This window comes from Schistocerca cancellata, unplaced genomic scaffold (genome assembly GCF_023864275.1).
Source record: "Schistocerca cancellata isolate TAMUIC-IGC-003103 unplaced genomic scaffold, iqSchCanc2.1 HiC_scaffold_1093, whole genome shotgun sequence".
Lineage (NCBI taxonomy): Eukaryota > Metazoa > Arthropoda > Insecta > Orthoptera > Acrididae > Schistocerca > Schistocerca cancellata.
Genome location: NW_026047092.1, coordinates 3,190,007 through 3,203,123, shown reverse-complemented (window position 1 = coordinate 3,203,123; position 13,117 = coordinate 3,190,007).

Here is a 13,117-nt window from a genome sequence, read left to right as displayed (position 1 = left end):
CAGCAGAACGGCCATAAGGTGCCCGAGGCAGCAATAGACCCATGGAGACAAGTCTGCTGGAGGACGATGTATTGAATCGGGACTCAATTTAAGTGTTCCATCGTCATTAGGAGGCCCTGAACGTTACAATTCACTATCAGATTTTCGTCCGATTCGAAAATCTTTGACTCACAGCAGAACGGCCATAAGGTGCTCGAGGCAGCAATAGACCCATGGAGACAAGTCTGCTGGAGGACGATGTACTGAATCGAGACGCAATTTGAGTGTTCCATCGTCATTAGGAAGTCCTGATTGTTACAATTAACTATCAGTTTTTCGTCCCATTCGATAATCTAGACTCACGGGAGAACGACCATAAGGTGCCCAAGGCAGCAATAGACCCATGGAGACAAGTCGGCTGGAGGACGATGTATTGAAACAGGACGCAATTTGAGTGATACATCGTCATTAGGTGGCCCTGAAAGTTTCAATTCACTATCAGTTTTTCGTCCGTTTCGAAAATCTTTGACTCACAGCAGAACGGCCATAAGGTGCCCGAGTCAGCAATAGTCCCATGGAGACAAGTCTGCTGGAGGACGATGTATTGAATCGGGACGCAATTTGAGTGATCCATCGTCATTAGGAAGCCCTGAATGTTACAATTCACTATCAGTTTTTCGTCCGATTCGAAAATCTTTGAGTCACAGCAGAACGGCCTTAGGGTGCCCGAGGCAGCAATAAACCCATAGAGACAAGTCTGCTGGAGGACGATGTATTGAATCGGGACGCAATTTGAGTGATCCATCATCATTAGGTGGCCCTGAACGTTACAATTCACTATCAGTTTTTCGTCCGATTCGAAAATCTTTGACTCACAGCAGAACGGCCATAAGGTGCCCGAGGCAGCAATAGCCCCTTGGAGCCAAGTCTGCTGGAGGACGATGTATTGAATCGGGACGCAATTTGAGTGATCCATCGTCATTAGGTTGCCCTGAACGTTACAATTCACTATCAGTTTTTCGTCCGATTCGAAAATCTTTGACTCACAGCAGAACGGCCATAAGGTGCCCGAGGCAGCAATAGACCCATGGAGACATGTCGGCTGGAGGACGATGTATTGATTCGGGACGCAATTTGAGTGATCCATCGTCATTAGGTGAAACTGAATGTTACAATTCACTATCAGTTATTCGTCCGATTCGAAAATCTTTGACTCACAGCAGAACGGCCATAAGGTGCCCGAGGCAGCAATAGACCCATGGAGACAAGTCGGCTGGAGGACGATGTATTGAATCGGGACGCAATTTGAGTGATCCATCGTCATTAGGTGGCCCTGAATGTTACAATTCACTATCAGTTTTTCGTCCGATTCGAAAATCTTTGACTCACAGCAGAACAGCCATAAGGTGCCCGAGGCAGCAACAGACCCATGGAGACAAGTCTGCTGGGGGACGATGTATTGAATCGGGACGCAATTTGAGTGTTCCATCGTCATTAGGAGGCCCTGAATGTTACAATTCACTATCAGTTTTTCGTCCCATTCGACAATCTAGACTCACGGGAGAACGACCATAAGGTGCCCGAGGCAGCAATAGACCAATGGAGACAAGTCTGCTGGAGGACGAGGTATTGAATCAAGACGCAATTTGAGTGTTCCATCGGCATTAGGAGGCCCTGAACGTTACAATTCACTATCAGTTATTCGTCCGATTCGAAAATCTTTGACTCACAGCAGAACGGCCATAATGTGCCCGAGGCAGCAATAGACCCATGGAGTCAAGTAGGCTGGAGGACGATGGATTGAATCGGGACGCAATTTGAGTGATCCATCGTTATTAGGTGGCCCTGCACGTTACAATTCACTATCAGTTTTTCGTCCGATTCGAAAATCTTTGACTAACAGCAGAACGGCCATAAGGTGCCCGAGGCAGCAATAGACCCATGGAGACAAGTCTGCTGGAGGACGAGGTATTGAATCAAGACGCAATTTGAGTGTTCCATCGGCATTAGGAGGCCCTGAACGTTACAATTCACTATCAATTATTCGTCCGATTCGATAATCTTTGACTCACAGCAGAACGGCCATAAGGTGCCCGAGGCAGCAATAGACCCATGGAGACAAGTCGGCTGGAGGACGATGTATTGAATCGGGACGCAATTTGAGTGATCCATCGTCATTAGGTGGCCCTGAATGTTACAATTCACTATCAGTGTTTCGTCCGATTCGAAAATCTTTGATTCACAGCAGAACGGCCATAAGGTAACCGAGGCAGCAATAGACCCATGGAGACAAGTCGGCTGGAGGACGATGTAATGAATCGGGACGGAATTTGAGTGATCCATCGTCATTAGGTGGACCTGAATGTTACAATTCACTATCAGTTTTTCGTCCGATTCGAAAATCTTTGACTCGCAGCAGAACGGCCATAAGGTGCCCGAGGCAGCAAAAGACCCATGGAGTCAAGTCGGCTGGAGGACGATGTATTGAATCGGGACGCAATTTGAGTGATCCATCGTCATTAGGTGGCCCTGAACGTTACAATTCACTATCAGTTTTACGTCTCATTCGATAATCTAGACTCACAGCAGAACAGCCATAAGGTGCCCGAGGCAGCAATAGACCCATGGAGTCAAGTCGGCTGGAGGACGATGTATTGAATCGGGACGCAATTTGAGTGATCCATCGTCATTAGGTGGCCCTGAACGTTACGATTCTCTATCAGTTTTTCGTCCGATTCGAAAATCTTTGACTAACAGCAGAACGGCCATAAGGTGCCCGAGGCAGCAATAGACCCATGGAGACAAGTCTGCTGGAGGACGATGTATTGAATCGGGACGCAATTTAAGTGATCCATCGTCATTAGGTGGCCCTGAACGATAAAATTCACTATCAGTTTTTCGTCCGATTCGAAAATCTTTGATTCACAGCAGAACGGCCATAAGGTAACCGAGGCAGCAATAGACCCATGGAGACAAGTCGGCTGGAGGACGATGTATTGAATCGGGACGCAATCTGAGTGATCCATCGTCATTAGGTTGCCCTGAATGTTACAATTCACTATCAGTTTTTCGTCCGATTCGAAAATCTTTGACTCACAGCAGAACGGCCATAAGGTGCCCGAGGCAGCAATAGACCCATGGAGACAAGTCGGCTGGAGGACGATGTATTGAATCGGGACGCAATTTGAGTGATCCATCGTCATTAGGTGGCGCTGAACGTTACAATTCTCTATCAGTTTTTCGTCCGATTCAAAAATCTTTGACTAACAGCAGAACGGCCATAAGGTGCCCGAGGCAGCAATAGACCCATGGAGACAAGTCTGCTGGAGGACGATGTATTGAATCGGGACGCAATTTAAGTGATCCATCGTCATTAGGTGGCCCTGAACGTTACAATTAACTATCAGTTTTTCGTCCGATTCGAAAATCTTTGACTCACAGCAGAACGGCCATAAGGTGCCCGAGGTAGCAATAGACCCATAGAGACAAGTCGGCTGGAGGACGATGTATTAAATCGGGACGCAATCTGAGTGATCCATCGTCATTAGGTTGCCCTGAATGTTACAATTCACTATCAGTTTTTCGTCCGATTCGAAAATCTTTGACTAACAGCAGAACGGCCATAAGGTGGCCGAGGCAGCAATAGACCCATGGAGACCAGTCGGCTGGAGGACGATGTATTCAATCGGGACGCAATTTGAGTGATCCATCGTCATTAGGTGGCCCTGAATGTAACAATTCACTATCAGTTTTTCGTCCGATTCGAAAATCTTTGACTCACAGCAGAACGGCCATAAGGTGCCCGAGGCAGCAATAGACCCATGGAGACAAGTCTGCTGGAGGACGATGTATTGAATCGGGACGCAATTTGAGTGTTCCATCGTCATTAGGAGGACCTGAATGTTACAATTAACTATCAGTTTTTCGTCCCATTCGATAATCTAGACTCACAGCAGAACGGCCATAAGGTGCCCGAGGCAGCAATAGACCCATGGAGACAAGTCTGCTGGAGGACGATGTATTGAATCGGGACGCAATTTGAGTGTTCCATCGTCATTAGGAGGCCCTGAATGTTACAATTAACTATCAGTTTTTCGTCCCATTCGATAATCTAGACTCACGGGAGAACAACCATAAGGTGCCCGAGGCAGCAATAGACCCATGGAGACAAGTCTGCTGGAGGACGATGTATTGAATCGGGACGCAATTTGAGTGATCCATAGTCATTAGGTGGCCCTGATCGTTACAATTCACTATCAGTTTTTCGTCCGATTCTGCTGGAGGACGATGTATTGAATCGGGACGCAATTTGAGTGTTCCATCGTCATTAGGTGGCCCTGAACGTTACAATTCACTATAAGTTTTTCGTCCCATTCGATAATCTAGACTCACAGCAGAACGGCCATAAGGTGCCCTAGGCAGCAATAGACCCATGGAGTCAAGTCGGCTGGAGGACGATGTATTGAATCGGGACGCAATTTGAGTGATCCATCGTCATTAGGTGGCCCTGAACGTTACAATTCACTATCAGTTTTTCGTCCGATTCGAAAATCTTTGACTCACAGCAGAACGGCCATAAGGTGCCCGAGGCAGCAATAGACCCATGGAGACAAGTCGGCTGGAGGACGATGTATTGAATCAGGACACAATTTGGGTGATACATCGTCATTAGGTGGCCCTGAAAGTTACAATTCACAATCAGTTTTTCGTCCGATTCGAAAATCTTTGACTAACAGCAGTACGGCCATAAGGTGCCCGAGGCAGCAATAGACCCATGGAGACAAGTCTGCTGGAGGACGATGTATTGAATCGGGACGCAATTTGAGTGATGCATCGTCATTAGGTGGCCCTGAACGTTACAATTCACTATCAGCTTTTCGTCCCATTCGATAATCTAGACTCACAGCAGAACGGCCATAAGGTGCCCTAGGCAGCAATAGACCCATGGAGTCAAGTCGGCTGGAGGACGATGTATTGAATCGGGACGCAATTTGAGTGATCCATCATCATTAGGTGGCCCTGAACGTTACAATTCACTATCAGTTTTTCGTCCGATTCGAAAATCTTTGACTCACAGCAGAACGGCCATAAGGTGCCCGAGGCAGCAATAGATCCATGGAGACAAGTCGGCTGGAGGACGATGTATTGAATCGGGACGCAATTTGAGTGATCCATCGTCATTACGTAGCCCTGAATGTTAAAATTCACTGTCAGTTTTTCGTCCGATTAGAAAATCTTTGACTCACAGCAGAACGGCCATAAGGTGCCCGAGGCAGCAATAGACCCATGGAGACAAGTCGGCTGGAGGACGATGTATTGAATCGGGACGCAATTTGAGTGATCCATCGTCCTTAGGTGACCCTGAATGTTACAATTCAATATCAGTTTTTCGTCCGATTCGAAAATCTTTGACTCACAGCAGAACGGCCATAAGGTGCCCGAAGCAGCAATAGACCCATGGAGACAAGTCTGCTGGAGGACGATGTATTGAATCGGGACGCAATTTGAGTGTTCCATCGTCATTAGGAGGCCCTGAATGTTACAATTCACTATCAGTTTTTCGACCCATTCGACAATCTAGACTCACGGGAGAACGACCATAAGGTGCCCGAGGCAGCAATAGACCAATGGAGACAAGTCTGCTGGAGGACGATGTATTGAATCGGGACGCAATTTGCGTGTTCCATCGGCATTAGGAGGCCCTGAACGTTACAATTCACTATCAGTTATTCGTCCGATTCGAAAATCTTTGACTCACAGCAGAACAGCCATAAGGTGCCCGAGGCAGCAATAGACCCATGGAGACAAGTCGGCTGGAGGACGATGTATTGAATCAGGACGCAATTTGGGTGATACATCGTCATTAGGTGGCCCTGAAAGTTACAATTCACAATCAGTTTTTCGTCCGATTCGAAAATCTTTGACTCACAGCAGAACGGCCATAAGGTGCCCGAGGCAGCAATAGACCCATGGAGACAAGTATGCTGGAGGACGATGTATTGAATCGGGACGCAATTTGAGTGATGCATCGTCATTAGGTGGCCCTGAACGTTACAATTCACTATCAGTTTTTCGTCCCTTTCGATAATTTAGACTCACAGCAGAACGGTCATAAGGTGCCCTAGGCAGCAATAGACCCATGGAGTCAAGTCGGCTGGAGGACGATGTATTGAATCGGGACGCAATTTGAGTGATCCATCGTCATTAGGTGGCCCTGAACGTTACAATTCACTATCAGTTTTTCGTCCGATTCGAAAATCTTTGACGCACAGCAGAACGGCCATAAGGTGCCCGAGGCAGCAATAGACCCATGGAGACAAGTCGGCTGGAGGACGATGTATTGAATCGGGACGCAATTTGAGTGATCCATCGTCATTACGTAGCCCTGAATGTTACAATTCACTATCAGTTTTTCGTCCCATTCGACAATCAAGACTCACGGGAGAACGACCATAAGGTGCCCGAGGCAGCAATAGACCAATGGAGACAAGTCTGCTGGAGGACGAGGTATTGAATCGGGACGCAATTTGAGTGTTCCATCGGCATTAGGAGGCCCTGAACGTTACAATTCACTATCAGTTATTCGTCCGATTCGAAAATCTTTGACTCACAGCAGAATGGCCATAAGGGGCCCGACGCAGCAATAGACCCATGGAGACAAGTCGGCTGGAGGACGATGTATTGAATCGGGACGCAATTTGAGTGATCCATCGTCATTAGGTGGCCCTGAATGTTACAATTCACTATCAGTTTTTCGTCCGATTCGAAAATCTTTGTCTCACAGCAGAACAGCCATAAGGTGCCCGAGGCAGCAACAGACCCATGGAGACAAGTCTGCTGGAGGACGATGTATTGAATCGGGACGCAATTTGAGTGTTCCATCGTCATTAGGAGGCCCTGAATGTTACAATTCACTATTAGTTTTTCGTCCCATTCGACAATCTAGACTCACGGGAGAACGACTATAAGGTGCCCGAGGCAGCTATAGACCCATGGAGACAAGTCTGCTGGAGGACGATGTATTGCATCGGGACGCCATGTGAGTGTTCCATCGTCATTAGGAGGCCCTGAACGTTACAGTTCACTATCAGTTTTTCGTCCGATTCGAAAATCTTTGACTCACAGCAGAACGGCCATAAGGTGCCCGAGGCAGCAATAGACCCATGGAGACAAGTCGGCTGGAGGACGATGTATTGAATCGGGACGCAATTTGAGTGATCCATCGTCATTAGGTGGCTCTGAATGTTACAATTCACTATCAGGTTTTCGTCCGATTCGAAAATCTTTGACTCACAGCAGAACGGCCATAAGGTGCCCGAGGCAGCAATAGACCCATGGAGACAAGTCGGCTGGAGGACGATGTATTGAATCAGGACGCAATTTGGGTGATACATCGTCATTAGGTGGCCCTGAAAGTTACAATTCACAATCAGTTTTTCGTCCGATTCGAAAATCTTTGACTCACAGCCGAACGGCCATAAGGTGCCCGAGGCAGCAATAGACTCATGGAGACAAGTCTGCTGGAGGACGATGTATTGAATCGGGACGCAATTTGAGTGATGCATCGTCATTAGGTGGCCCTGAACGTTACAATTCACTATCAGTTTTTCGTCCCATTCGATAATTTAGACTCACAGCAGAACGGTCATAAGGTGCCCTAGGCAGCAATAGACCCATGGAGTCAAGTCGGCTGGAGGACGATGTATTGAATCGGGACGCAATTTGAGTGATCCATCGTCATTAGGTGGCCCTGAACGTTACAATTCACTATCAGTTTTTCGTCCGATTCGAAAATCTTTGACTCACAGCAGAACGGCCATAAGGTGCCCGAGGCAGCAATAGACCCATGGAGACAAGTCGGCTGGAGGACGATGTATTGAATCGGGACGCAATTTGAGTGATCCATCGTCATTACGTAGCCCTGAATGTTACAATTCACTATCAGTTTTTCGTTCGATTCGAAAATCTTTGACACAGCAGAACGGCCATAAGGTGCCCGAGGCAGCAATAGACCCATGGAGACAAGTCTGCTGGAGGACGATGTATTGAATCGGGACGCAATTTGAGTGTTCCATCGTCATTAGGAGGCCCTGAATGTTACAATTCACTATCAGTTTTTCGTCCCATTCGACAATCTAGACTCACGGGAGAACGACCATAAGGTGCCCGAGGCAGCAATAGACCAATGGAGACAAGTCTGCTGGACGACGAGGTATTGAATCGGGACGCAATTTGAGTGTTCCATCGGCATTAGGAGGCCCTGAACGTTACAATTCACTATCAGTTATTCGTCCGATTCGAAAATCTTTGACTCACAGCAGAATGGCCATAAGGGGCCAGACGCAGCAATAGACCCATGGTGACAAGTCGGCTGGAGGACGATGTATTGAATCAGGACGCAATTTGAGTCATACATCGTCATTAGGTGGCCCTGAAAGTTACAATTCACAATCAGTTTTTCGTCCGATTCGAAAATCTTTGACTCACAGCAGAACGGCCATAAGGTGCCCGAGGCAGCAGTAGACCCATGGAGACAAGTCGGCTGGAGGACGATGTATTGAATCGGGACGCAATTTGAGTGATCCATCGTCCTTAGGTGGCCCTGAATGTTACAATTCACTATCAGTTTTTCGTCCGATTCGAAAATCTTTGACTCACAGCAGAACGGCCATAAGGTGCCCGAGGCAGCAATAGACCCATGGAGACAAGTCGGCTGGAGGACGATGTATTGAATCGGGACGCAATTTGAGTGATCCATCGTCCTTAGGTGGCCCTGAATGTTACAATTCACTATCAGTTTTTCGTCCGATTCGAAAATCTTTGACTCACAGCAGAACGGCCATAAGGTGCTCGAGGCAGCAATAGACCCATGGAGTCAAGTCGGCTGGAGGACGATGTATTCAATCGGGACGCAATTTGAGTGATCCATCGTCATTAGGTGGCCCTGAACGTTACAATTCACAATCAGTTTTTCGTCCGATTCGAAAATCTTTGACTCACAGCAGAACGGCCATAAGGTGCCCGAGGCAGCAATAGACCCATGGAGACAAGTCTGCTGGAGGACGATGTATTGAATCGGGACGCAATTTGAGTGATGCATCGTCATTAGGTGGCCCTGAACGTTACAATTCACTATCAGTTTTTCGTCCCATTCGATAATCTAGACTCACAGCAGAACGGCCATAAGGTGCCCTAGGCAGCAATAGACCCATGGAGTCAAGTCGGCTGGAGGACGATGTATTGAATCGGGACGCAATTTGAGTGATCCATCGTCATTAGGTGGCCCTGAACGTTACAATTCACTATCAGTTTTTCGTCCGATTCGAAAATCTTTGACTCACAGCAGAACGGCCATAAGGTGCCCGAGGCAGCAATAGACCCATGGAGACAAGTCTGCTGGAGGACGATGTATTGAATCGGGACGCAATTTGAGTGATCCATCGTCATTAGGTGGCCCTGAACGTTACAATTCACTATCAGTTTTTCGTCCGATTAGAAAATCTTTGACTCACAGCAGAACGGCCATAAAGTGCCCGAGGCAGCAATAGACCCATGGAGACAAGTCTGCTGGAGGACGAGGTATTGAATCGGGACGCATTTTGAGTGTTCCATCGGCATTAGGAGGCCCTGACCGTTACAATTCACTATCAGTTATTCGTCCGATTCGAAAATCTTTGACTCACAGCAGAACAGCCATAAGGTGCCCGAGGCAGCAATAGACCCATGGAGACAAGTCGGCTGGAGGACGATGTATTGAATCGGGACGCAATTTGAGTGTTCCATCGTCATTAGGAGGCCCTGAATGTTACAATTCACTATCAGTTTTTCGACCCATTCGACAATCTAGACTCACGGGAGAACGACCATAAGGTGCCCGAGGCAGCAATAGACCAATGGAGACAAGTCTGCTGGAGGACGAGGTATTGAATCGGGACGCAATTTGAGTGTTCCATCGGCATTAGGAGGCCCTGAACGTTACAATTCACTATCAGTTATTCGTCCGATTCGAAAATCTTTGACTCACAGCAGAACAGCCATAAGGTGCCCGAGGCAGCAATAGACCCATGGAGACAAGTCGGCTGGAGGACGATGTATTGAATCAGGACGCAATTTGAGTGATACATCGTCATTAGGTGGCCCTGAAAGTTGCAATTCACTATCAGTTTTTCGTCCGATTCGAAAATCTTTGACTCACAGCAGAACGGCCATAAGGTGCCCGAGGCAGCAATAGACCCATGGAGACAAGTCTGCTGGAGGACGATGTATTGAATCGGGACGCAATTTGAGTGTTCCATCGTCATTAGGAGGCCCTGAATGTTACAATTCACTATCAGTTTTTCGTCCCATTCGACAATCTAGACTCACGGGAGAACGACCATAAGGTGCCCGAGGCAGCAATAGACCAATGGAGACAAGTCTGCTGGAGGACGAGGTATTGACTCGGGACGCAATTTGAATGTTCCATCGCCATTAGGAGGCCCTGAACGTTACAATTCACTATCAGTTATTCGTCCGATTAGAAAATCTTTGACTCACAGCAGAACGGCCATAAGGTGCCCGAGGCAGCAATAGACCCATGGAGACAAGTCGGCTGGAGGACGATGTATTGAATCAGGACGCAATTTGGGTGATACATCGTCATTAGGTGGCCCTGAAAGTTACAATTCACAATCAGTTTTTCGTCCGATTCGAAAATCTTTGACTCACAGCAGAACGGCCATAAAGTGCCCGAGGCAGCAATAGACCCATGGAGACAAGTCTGCTGGAGGACGATGTATTGAATCGGAACGCAATTTGAGTGATGCATCGTCATTAGGTGGCCCTGAACGTTACAGTTCACTATCAGTTTTTCGTCCCATTCGATAATCTAGACTCACAGCAGATCGGCCATAAGGTGCCCTAGGCAGCAATAGACCCATGGAGTCAAGTCGGCTGGAGGACGATGTATTGAATCGGGACGCAATTTGAGTGATCCATCGTCATTAGGTGGCCCTGAACGTTACAATTCACTATCAGTTTTTCGTCCGATTCGAAAATCTTTGACTCACAGCAGAACGGCCATAAGGTGCCCGGGGCAGCAATAGACCCATGGAGACAAGTCGGCTGGAGGACGATGTATTGAATCGGGACGCAATTTGAGTGATCCATCGTCATTAGGTGGCCCTGAATGTTACAATTCACTATCAGTTTTTCGTCCGATTAGAAGATCTTTGACTCACAGCAGAACGGCCATAAGGTGCCCGAGGCAGCAATAGACCCATGGAGACAAGTCGGCTGGAGGACGATGTATTGAATCGGGACGCAATTTGAGTGATCCATCGTCATTAGGTGGCCCTGAATGTAACAATTCACTATCAGTTTTTCGTCCGATTCGAAAATCTTTGACTCACAGCAGAACGGCCATAAGGTGCCCGAGGCAGCAATAGACCCATGGAGACAAGTCTGCTGGAGGACGATGTATTGAATCGGGACGCAATTTGAGTGTTCCATCGTCATTAGGAGGCCATGAATGTTACAATTCACTATCAGTTTTTCGTCCCATTCGACAATCTAGACTCACGGGATTACGACCATAAGGTGCCCGAAGCAGCAATAGACCAATGGAGACAAGTCTGCTGGAGGACGAGGTATTGAATCGGGACGCAATTTGAGTGTTCCATCGGCATTAGGAGGCCCTGAACGTTACAATTCACTATCAGTTATTCGTCCGATTCGAAAATCTTTGACTCACAGCAGAATGGCCATAAGGGGCCCGAGGCAGCAATAGACCCATGGTGACAAGTCGGCTGGAGGACGATGTATTGAATCAGGACGCAATTTGAGTCATACATCGTCATTAGGTGGCCCTGAAAGTTACAATTCACAATCAGTTTTTCGTCCGATTCGAAAATCTTTGACTCACAGCAGAACGGCCATAAGGTGCCCGAGGCAGCAATAGACCCATGGAGACAAGTCGGCTGGAGGACGATGTATTGAATCGGGACGCAATTTGAGTGATCCATCGTCCTTAGGTGGCCCTGAACGTTACAATTCACTATCAGTTTTTCGTCCGATTCGAAAATCTTTGACTCACAGCAGAACGGCCATAAGGTGCCCGAAGCAGCAATAGACCCATTGAGACAAGTCTGCCGGAGGACGATGTATTGAATCGGGACGCAATTTGAGTGTTCCATCGTCATTAGGAGGCCCTGAATGTTACAATTCACTATCAGTTTTTCGACCCATTCGACAATCTAGACTCACGGGTGAACGACCATAGGGTGCCCGAGGCAGCAATAGACCAATGGAGACAAGTCTGCTGGAGGACAAGGTATTGAATCGGGACGCAATTTGAGTGTTCCATCGGCATTAGGAGGCCCTGAACGTTACAATTCACTATCAGTTATTCGTCCGATTCGAAAATCTTTGACTCACAGCAGAAAAGCCATAAGGTGTCCGAGGCAGCAATAGACCCATGGAGACAAGTCGGCTGGAGGACGATGTATTGAATCAGGACGCAATTTGAGTGATACATCGTCATTAGGTGGCCCTGAAAGTTACAATTCACTATCAGTTTTTCGTCCGATTCGAAAATCTTTGACTCACAGCAGAACGGCCATAAGGTGCCCGAGGCAGCAATAGACCCATGGAGACAAGTCTGCTGGAGGACGATGTATTGAATCGGGACGCAATTTGAGTGTTCCATCGTCATTAGGAGGCCCTGAATGTTACAATTCACTATCAGTTTTTCGTCCCATTCGACAATCTAGACTCACGGGAGAACGACCATAAGGTGCCCGAGGCAGCAATAGACCAATGGAGACAAGTCTGCTGGAGGACGAGGTATTGAATCGGGACGCAATTTGAGTGTTCCATCGGCATTAGGAGGCCCTGAACGTTACAATTCACTATCAGTTATTCGTCCGATTCGAAAATCTTTGACTCACAGCAGAACGGCCATAAGGTGCCCGAGGCAGCAATAGACCCATGGAGACAAGTCGGCTGGAGGACGATGTATTGAATCAGGACGCAATTTGAGTGATACATCGTCATTAGGTGGCCCTGAAAGTTACAATTCACAATCAGTTTTTCGTCCGATTCGAAAATCTTTGACTCACAGCAGAACGGCCACAAGGTGCCCGAGGCAGCAATAGACCCA